Source organism: Gossypium hirsutum, chromosome D07 (assembly GCF_007990345.1).
Source record: "Gossypium hirsutum isolate 1008001.06 chromosome D07, Gossypium_hirsutum_v2.1, whole genome shotgun sequence".
NCBI classification, from domain to species: Eukaryota; Viridiplantae; Streptophyta; class Magnoliopsida; order Malvales; family Malvaceae; genus Gossypium; species Gossypium hirsutum.
The window spans coordinates 19,264,836-19,274,621 of NC_053443.1; the positions used below are offsets into that span (position 1 = coordinate 19,264,836).

A 9,786-nucleotide genomic window follows, 5' to 3' on the forward strand; every position below is an offset into this window, starting at 1 on the left:
AGAACAAATTCATTTGCTTCAAAAATCCATACTATAATGCCATAAATTGGAAGACAAAAACGCCAAGTTCTTCCATCTTACTACCAAGCATAGAAAGGCAACTAACATAATTAAAGGTATCAAAGACTCTAACAATAACTAGGTGGATGGACCCTCTTCGATTAATCAAGTCTTTGTCAACTACTTTGAAAAGCTTTAAAGTTGCCCTGCTACTGTAAGTAGTGAAACCATTGTGAAACAAATAAGTCACCTAAACATCCCCTACTTGTTTCATAATGACATCATTTACCTCAATCAACCTTTCATATTGGTTCTCTCAAAGCCTTAAGTATTGATGGTAAACTCAACCTCTTTTACCAACAATTTTGGGACATAGTGATAAATGATACTTAGAGAACTAAGCAAGAAAATTATTTCCCTTATCCCTAAAGGTAACTCTTAGACTCACCTATCGGACTAGTGACCAATCAACCTTTGCAATGTTGCATACAAAATTATATCCAGGGTCCTTATTAGTCACCTAAAAACTGATCTTCCCAGCCTCATTTCCTGCCACCGAAATGCTTTTGTTCATGGATGCCTTATCTCTGATAATATTATCTTGGCAAGTTAAAATATTCACACTATCAAAAAGAAAACAAAGGGCAAATGACTGCTTGCTACTTTCAAAAATGATATGAGCAAAACATTTGATAGGATCAACTGGGTCTTCTTCAAAGCTGTTCTAGGATCTATGTGGTTTAACAAACATTGGATTAATTTAATCCACTAATGGATATCCACTGTCTCTTGTCAAATCCTTATTGTAACACCCTTGCTCGACCCAATTGCCCAGTCTGAGCTACAAGATGCCACATTCGTTGTTGGAGAAACTACCGTCAAATTCACAGTAAAACAATCATTTATACATTTTAAAATAAGTCAATTGCCTTTAAATTCTAATAAAAAACCAAATTTGAATCTCAATCAAGCTTATGAAAGCTCTTTTAATTACCCGAGCATGAAATATGACTAAATTGCAAAGTTTCAAAATTTCAGGATCGATGTCATGACGTCACTTTCTCTACATCGTGATGTCATAAAAAATTGTGTCATGACCTCAAGCCATTCAACGTTGTGACGTGACACACTATTAGCTGACATTGCGATGAGGAAGGTTGCTCGTTTGAAGGTGGACTCTGTTTTTAGTAAAAACGAACCATTGAATATCATATTTCAGGTCTTCCAACCAAACTATACGAAATATGCAATAAGTATTGACTTAACATGACTCAAAACATATAAAAAATATGAAAAACAAGCTCAATAACCAAACGAAACTCTAAATTAATCATTCAATTCAAAATCATCAACGAAGTTTACACATTTCAATGCCATTAGAGCATACCAATTTAATAATCCATTTACCAACATTACATGTACCAAATCAACTCATGAACATGACATTTCTTGTCCCATATATCCTCAAGTATGTCATTTTATTTAGGTATCAGCCATTGCTAAATCAAGCATATCAAGCAATATTTCAAGACAACATCTAGTTACTATTAGAGTATGCCCAAAAACCAATCATGAGATGATTGTAATCACGTACTCGTTTTACCTTGTTTGTTAATATAAGGCATTGCCATTGTTATTTCAGTTTCTTTTTCTGTGTGTGTAAATAAACTAATTAATAATAAAGTACTGGGAATAATATGATTATTCTTAAAAGGTCCTTAGTCAAGTATTATTCTAGGATTGGACAATAATAATGTATTAAGACTAATGTGTAGTTGATTGATGACCAAGTGTTGTCATTGACATAGGGATGTCAAAATCAATACATGAGTATGTGTTAGAGAACAACATACTGGACTGACCCACTTTGAGTATGTTTTTTGGATTATTATGTAATAGTCACAACATTACTCAAAGTGATATATGTATACGATCATCAGACTTGAGGTCATTATTGTCCCAACATCGTGAGTCATATATTTTGATACAGTCAAATGTCTACCGTGATAAGTTGTACTATAAAGACTGATATTGGATATGCCACAATCTATGTAGTGTGATATGATTGATCAAGATATGATTTGTCCCTACTACATAATGGGAGCAATATCTTAGGCCACTTGATGGAGTAAAAGTAGAAATGCATGACCATGCTCAAATACATTGATATGAGATATTAAACTTATATATTTATTGTTGCCTACTTAGAATATCAAGAAATATGATATTGAACTATACAAATGTGACTATTCTATGACTTTTGTACAATCTAGATATAAAAGATAAAATGATATAATATATGAAAAATTTATCACATTAAGGTTATGTCGAATCACGACTTCTTTTAACTTGGGTAGCAATGATCCAATGTTAGATGTCACTCATTATTTGTGACAATAGAAATGTTCTAGTATTACTACCAATCTTACAAGAGCCTATAGGGTCACACCCTATGGTTGAAGCGAACAGAATCCAAATACAATTGGTTTTGTGTTTAGTTGTCACATGAATTAAATTAATTATTAATTTAATTTAATTTGACAGTTAAATTTTGAACATAGTATATGCACAAACTTGTTGTACAAAAATAGAGAACATAGTTAAAACTAATATATGAATTTGATTCATATAAAATTTTAACTGAATATAGTTTACCGAAATTATTAATATAAATAGTTATAATAATTTCGATCTAAGATAAAATACATGGAAGTTGATATTCTTTTGGAAAGAATATAATCTTTTTAATATGTTTTCCACATGTTTCTCTAAAAAGTAAAAAGGGAATTATTCTATTTTTATTAGGTTAGATTAATAAAAGGAATATAATCCCTTAGTGTGTTAGGGTTACCAAGAAAAGAAAAGAAAAATCAAAAAGGGTCTAGCAACCGTTTTGAACATTCTCTTTGAAAAGTTCAAGAGAGTTTTTGCTATTCGTTTTGACTGAGTGGAATACGTAGAGGCCGAGACGTTTTTGGTTGTGGCTTGGAATCGACATTGCAAAAGGAATCAGATCCTAAAGGTATATCTTCAACTCTTCTTCAACCCGATTCGTTCCTCGTACATGGATCCATGGTTGATGATCGCCGAAATAATTTTTACGTTGCACCATAAGGCGTACCAGTAGTCTAATAGTTACATATACCAAGTTCATAACATAATGACTTTTACACATCAAAACACCTGTATACATACCACAACATTAGGGTCCAAAATGATTAAATATCTATTGATTTAGTGATAGGATTGTGTGAGCTTCTAGTTGATCCAACTTGACACATTCCTCAAGATGATCTACAAGGAAAAGAGAAAAAAAATGGGGTAAGCATATACAATGCATAGTAAGTTCATATGTATTAAACAACTTGCCTTTGTTTACAATTTAATACTACAATCTATTTATCTTGACAAGTTTGCCCATACATAGCAACCATATAACTGTTGGAAAAAATCTAGTTTGAACACGATTTTCTTGCATAGCGAAAAATCAAAATTTTGATAATCGACCCGGTTTGTGATATTTATAGCAATAAACCTTGAACCAAAATCATACCTGTGTTTTCAGAAATGGATCCTTAAAGGTTTTCAGCTTTCAACCAAACGATCTTCTTTGCTATTCTTGTACCACGAACTGCTTCAAGTGTCGGCCCGGATAAATTGAATTAAAATACGGAACTAGAAAAAGTTTTCTTTTATATTTGGAGGAAAACGAAAATTCTCTCTTCTTTAATAGAAACCAGTAAAATTGTTATACTGGAAAAATATATGTTGTGAATAAATTCCCTCTATTTTTCGGCAAAGTAACAATCTCTCCAAGTTATGTAAATAGCTATACCGGTGGCATCTATTTATAGGGAGAGAAGGTAGAACCCTTGTTGAATTGTAAATTTTTATTTGAAATAGAAAACAACTTCTTAGTCCAACTAGGAGAGGGAAATGAGCTAATAAGGTGTGCTTCCCCTTACATGCATTATGATTGGGATTTGGGCTTCTCATTGTATTGGGCCCAATTATATGTGCTTTCTGGGCTTTTAACCTAGTACTTTATAATTTAATCCAACCCAATACATATTTTTATATTTTCCAAAATAAACATAAAATTTCCAATTAAATAATTTTCTCATCTCAATTTTATCCCAGTAAATTTATGACGATTTTACCCTTGGTAAAATTTTCAAGAAAATATATTCAATATTTCACAACTAAACTTATTCACTATAAATGAATGGTTTATTTTCATTTTTGACTTTAAAACTGCTTAAAAACATAAACTCATTCTTTTGATCATTCTTGAGTAATCCATATATATTTGTAAATGGATCATTTTTCTTTTTCATTTCCATTTCCATTTTTTGAGAAACTCACATTCATTTCCAAATGCTTCCATTTCTCCATTTCAGAGAAAACCATAATCATATCTGAATGATTTCCATTTATCTATTTCTATTCATTCCGTTCATTTTGATTCAAACACACAATTCATTTCTAGTTTCAATGAGCTAGTAGATGGACCTATTGGACATATGTAATTTGGGCTCAAATGATTTATAATTAAGTTTTGGCTTTTCACCTATTGATTATAAACTCATTTATTCACGTGATTGAGGTCTCCCTAACGACATTACATTACGAAAGCAACTATCTAGTGCTCGTCTAATGACCTTGTAAAAATTGTGTTACCCTTATAGAATATCATTGATCTCTTTAGGATAATATCCACTATCCCAATATGATCCTATTTTATCTCATGGTAACCATTATATGTTTCTTCATGAAAAGTCAATCACTATTAAATAATGATCAACTAATTCATCACAAAAACAAATAACCCGTGGCTACATTTACTTTTCATCAGTCATGTAATGCCAATGAGAGGATATCATTTACCCATGTCCCGGGCTATAAATTCCACTGTTGTGAATGAAAATATACAGCAGAAGTTGTACACCCAACACAGCAGCTTTCAGTTCCTTATCTATTCAAACTCAAGCTTTTACTTACATCAAAGTGTACGAGTCACACATACATTGTCCTCCATCCACTTAGGATTTAGGTATGTCACACTATGAATGTCAAAAGTGAATAAATCCATAAATAGATTTAAGATTTATTCTTCTTGGGTCCTGTCCGATGTACTATCAGTCCAACCAGTCACATCTATGTCTCTATCTTCTTGGAGTCATTCGCTCCGATGCCTAAGACAAAGCATCTCCCCAGTTGGACTTGATAGATAATAGATTAGTCTTTCAATCATTTTGCTCATTTCTGATTAGACTAATGACATATTTAGTTTCGTCTACTAATATAAGCTGTCTTTCTGTATTATGATCCAACCACGTAATACCGCTTAATATTAGTTAAACGTTAGACAACCAATGAGTAACATTTGCTTCCATTTTGTTTTGCATGCAAAAACCATGTGAGGACTATGTAAAAAGTATTAATGTAATTCATGAATAATTTTATTAACCAATCTATTTGAAAAATTTCAAGTGTACTTAGACGAAAAGACTACATTTAAGGCACCACATCCAACAATAACAACAAGGTGAGCTTAGCATATAAATAAACTATAATGAAATTTAAACGTATATCAATTCAATTCATTTCAAAATCACTATCTCAATATCATAATCTTATTCAATTCTATTTCGAACATCAATCTCATGTTAGTTCTTTTCTATTTTTCTTTCCATTAGCTACCTAGCCCGATGAACTCTAGTAAATGGATTCAGTTATACATGTATCTATGGTATAATAATTGCTCATCTGAATTGAATATATATTCGTGTTAGGTTACCATTCCAGGCTAAACCTTTAATGACACGTTCAATTGCTTGGCCAAGCTGAAAATATACATGTAAAGCCAAGTTAGGCTAAACCTTTAAAATGACATCAGGTTACTAGTCCAAGCTGAACTTATGTCACATGTATCTTTAAGTCCACAAAACATGCTAGATCTCAGTAATCATTGGTAAACAATCGATATAGGTGTGTACAAAACCTTTACTAAGTTCACCCAGGCATTTTCAACAGCATATATATTAATTTCTTTACAATTTAGTCCAAATCTAACATTTTGTACCAAATCGCAAACAATCTAAATTTCAACCAAACATACACATATACATAACAATTTAATATAATCATACCATATGTGTAACTCCCTCACCTGACCCGATCGCTGGACTCGAGTTTCATGATGCTACAATAGTTACCAGAACATTCATATTTAAATCATAACATTGAATTAAATATAAATAATGAAGTCATTCTAAATACAAGCATAATATGAGTTATGAACCAAATAGAGACTAAATCGAGCGTACAAACATAGTTTAATTGATTAGAGCATGAATAATGACCAATCTGAAAAATTTTAAAACTATGGAACTAGGTATCAATACCAAAGGAACAAATATCGTTACTTTTATGGTAGGTATCGATACATATCAACACCGTTTTGGCATTCTTCCATTTTCAAAACGCTATTCATTTGTAATGTATTGATATATTAGTCCCTAGTATCGATACTTTTACCCAAATAGCTAAAATTCATAAGTTTTAAAGTGCTTTTCAAGCTCAATCCAAGACTTAGGGCTCGTTCTTCCACAAGTTTTAGAAGGAATTTTTCAATAAAAAGTCCTTTTCTCTTAAAAGGAATGAAGAATGACCTCCTTTCACGTAAAAATTTTACCATCAGAAAAGGGCTTTTCTCCAGATGAAGAAGCTAAAAATTTCTCCTTTTCTTCAGGTTGAAGTGCTTTTGGCTGATAATTGACCAAATTAACATGTCTTCTCCCACAAACGTTCTTTCCCCTCTGCTGGTTCTTTGGAGCTGTATACCCATTTTTTTTTCACATTTTCAGCTTTCAAAGCTCTTTCCTGTTCTTTGTTCCTCTTCCGCAGGTAAGTAAAAAAAAAAGCTTTGAAAAAGGGGAATTTCTAGCTTTTGTGCCTCCTTTGCTTTACTACTTTGCTCTGCTTTGTGCCTCTACTGCTTTGCTCTGCTTTGCTTTTGTTTTTCTATCTTATCATTATGGTTTGAGCTCTGGGAAGTCTAATTTGATTTTTCATTCAGGACAGCTGCTACTGCTTTGAGGCAACCCTCCAGTGCTTAAAAGCTTAAAAGGCACCCAGGGGAAGGTACCTTGGTTTGTTTATTTGGAGCTGCTTTTGACGCCCTAAAAACTGATTATATTGATTCTTTGGTTTTGTTAGAGAGATGTATTTTGGTCACTACTATTCTATACTTTGCTTCCAGCCAACCTTTTTGTATCCTATGTATGCTTTTGTGGTGCCTTGGTAATTTTATGTGGTGCCTATGTGTTGTGATTATATTGATATTTTTTTGTTGCGTTTTGTTAGAGATGTACTTTTTAAAATTCTTTTGACCTTTTCTAGAGATATGCATGTCCTAATGAAATTGTATTATATCTGATCCATGGCCCAATCATCCTAGAGGCACTTGCACTGGTCGTAAAGGAGTCAGCTTCAAGTCAAAGTCCATCTCAGTGAGTAATTATTTGCCTAGTTCCTCTGTCATTTGCAATTTTTCTTGCTGAAAACATTAAATTTTTAATGTGATCCTCTCTATTTTGTTCTTAGGGTGTAAAACCTGTGCTCCCCAATTCTTGTAAGTATTTTTCAATACCATTATATCAGCATAGTCTATTTTTGCGTTTTCTTGAGAACTCCAGTAGCTTTCTTTTCTTAAAATGTTTTGGAGCTCTAGAATTTGTCTTATCAAATCTCAAAGTCCTTCTCCTCTGCATCTTCATTTGTTACCCTTGAATTTTAATGACTTGCTGAAGAAATAAATCTTGTGCAATAGGAGTGTTTCCTTTGTTAAAAACTTTCCTGTGCTTCCTTCTGTTATCTTGTTGAAAACATAAATTGCCAACAATATTAGTGCTGTAAAGTGACATAGAAACCCTTTACTTATTTTAGTTGTATTGCTTGTAGAGCCTTATGCTTTACTCATTGAGCTTTGAAACTGGGTTCGTTGTTTTTTCTTTTGAAGCTTTCCTTGTTCTTTGGAATTGCCCCTGATGCCGTTACTTATAATGCCCCTGATGCCGTTACTTATAATGCCTTCATGAACGGGATATGTAAAGAAGGGAGGGTGGATGATGCTTTTAGAGTATGTGATAATATGAAAAGTGAAGGACTGGCATTAGATGATATTACCTATACGACTTTGATCCATGAGTGTCCCTGAGGGCTGGTTGCAAATTTTGGCATGGTATAATATCTCACTGGATCTATGCAATTATATTATATATATGTTGTACTTTGTAAGATTGATGTTTTACTATGTTTGATTATTTATTTTGCATTATTCTTTCGCAGGAAAGTTTATTGTTGACCATGGGACAACAATGATACTTCTCTTTCTCAAATACTGTACTGGTTGCTAAACATCAGAGGTTCGTTGCTTCATCTTGTTACTTGTAATTCTAGTATTTACCCTTGCACTGAAGCTTTTCCCTTTTTTTTTTTTCCAAATGGCTTTGCTTGATTGTATGTGCTTTGTATTTGGAGTTTATGGTGAATCGTATTGGAAAATTATTTGAGTGACTAGGGCTTATGGTTCTGAACTTTTGATGTTAAGAAAGGAACTGATTTCTCCTAAATGTTCTCACAGTTGCATGCTTGCTTCTCACGCCTAGAATGTCAGGTGCATTTGAGCTTGAGATTCCTGACTGAGCTGTTAGCCGAAACAGGCTGATGCTGCAGGATGCACATGTGTGGGGGTTGTGATGACTTTCTTGCATCATGAAGATGAATTGGGAGAGAAAGGATCTATTTGGAGTTTTAAACTATGTAGATCTGTTTTTTGTTTTAATAGTTAGTTTCCTTCACATATATTCTGAAATGTTGGCCTAAATGGATTTAAAATTTTTCAGGAACTTCTCCTGGATGAATAGAAGTACCATGTATCACAATCAAGTTCATCACTTTTCTCTGTTAAAAACTGAGTATGTTGATGGACAAATCTTGCACCATTCATCTGTTAATTGGTAGGTAGAGAAGATTTATCAGATAGATTGCTGTTTTCATTATCTGGCCAACGAGGTGGTAGAACAACCCCCTCCCCCTTTTTCTTGGTTGAGGGAATTGGGATTTTGATGTAGGAATAAATAAGAAACTTCAAAGTAGGCAGTTAGTTCTTCCAGAAATACTAAATTAGGTGGTTGTAAGATGATTCATTCATCATGTCATGTCATGTCAAAGAAGGAAATTAGATAGAAAGAAACTAATAAAAAGTCAAGAATGAGACTGTCAGATTGCTGAGATTTTTGAGTTTCAACTCGGTTTTGAAACATAAATAAATTTGGTACTGCTTTGTTATCTCATTTGTTATTTAATGTATCTAATTTTATGGATATATATTTGTTTGTGGCTTTTTCTATATTTCTTTCTCTTAGTATTTAGGGAGAAACTTTATTTTGCATCACTTCACATAAACTATGAGCATTCAAATTTGTCATTGCTTTGCAAATAACTAGGCAGGTTCTTATGATTTTTATAACAGTCAGGCTTTGACTTGCATATATGCTATTTGTTTGCTAATGCCCCTCTTTAATTTGTTTGGAGATGAAATCATTCTAAATGCTATTGTAAAATTTTTAGTATTTATATTTGGTATATAAATATTATCCCTTTTTAAAACTTTAATCCAAATATATGTAATATTTTAATTTGTTAGGTTTATGTTTTCTATGTTATGTTTATATATAATATGAGTTATTTATTCAAATACATTTTAAAATAAAATAATAC

At 32.5% G+C, this 9,786-nt stretch overlaps 1 long non-coding RNA gene across 5 annotated transcripts; it reads left to right on the forward strand.

Moving 5' to 3' along the window:
* Positions 1-6,314: 6,314 nt before the first annotated feature.
* Positions 6,315-9,354, forward strand: LOC107954296 (uncharacterized). Of its 5 annotated transcripts, none has more exons than XR_001699486.2 (7): positions 6,455-6,909; positions 7,082-7,146; positions 7,463-7,514; positions 7,609-7,636; positions 8,024-8,245; positions 8,353-8,429; positions 8,648-9,354. It is a non-coding gene; the product is annotated as an uncharacterized lncRNA (long non-coding RNA). The 5 variants fall into 5 exon arrangements; XR_001699487.2 differs by having other exon boundaries at positions 6,460-6,909; positions 7,087-7,146; XR_001699484.2 differs by having other exon boundaries at positions 6,474-6,909; positions 7,082-7,514.
* Positions 9,355-9,786: the final 432 nt, after the last annotated feature.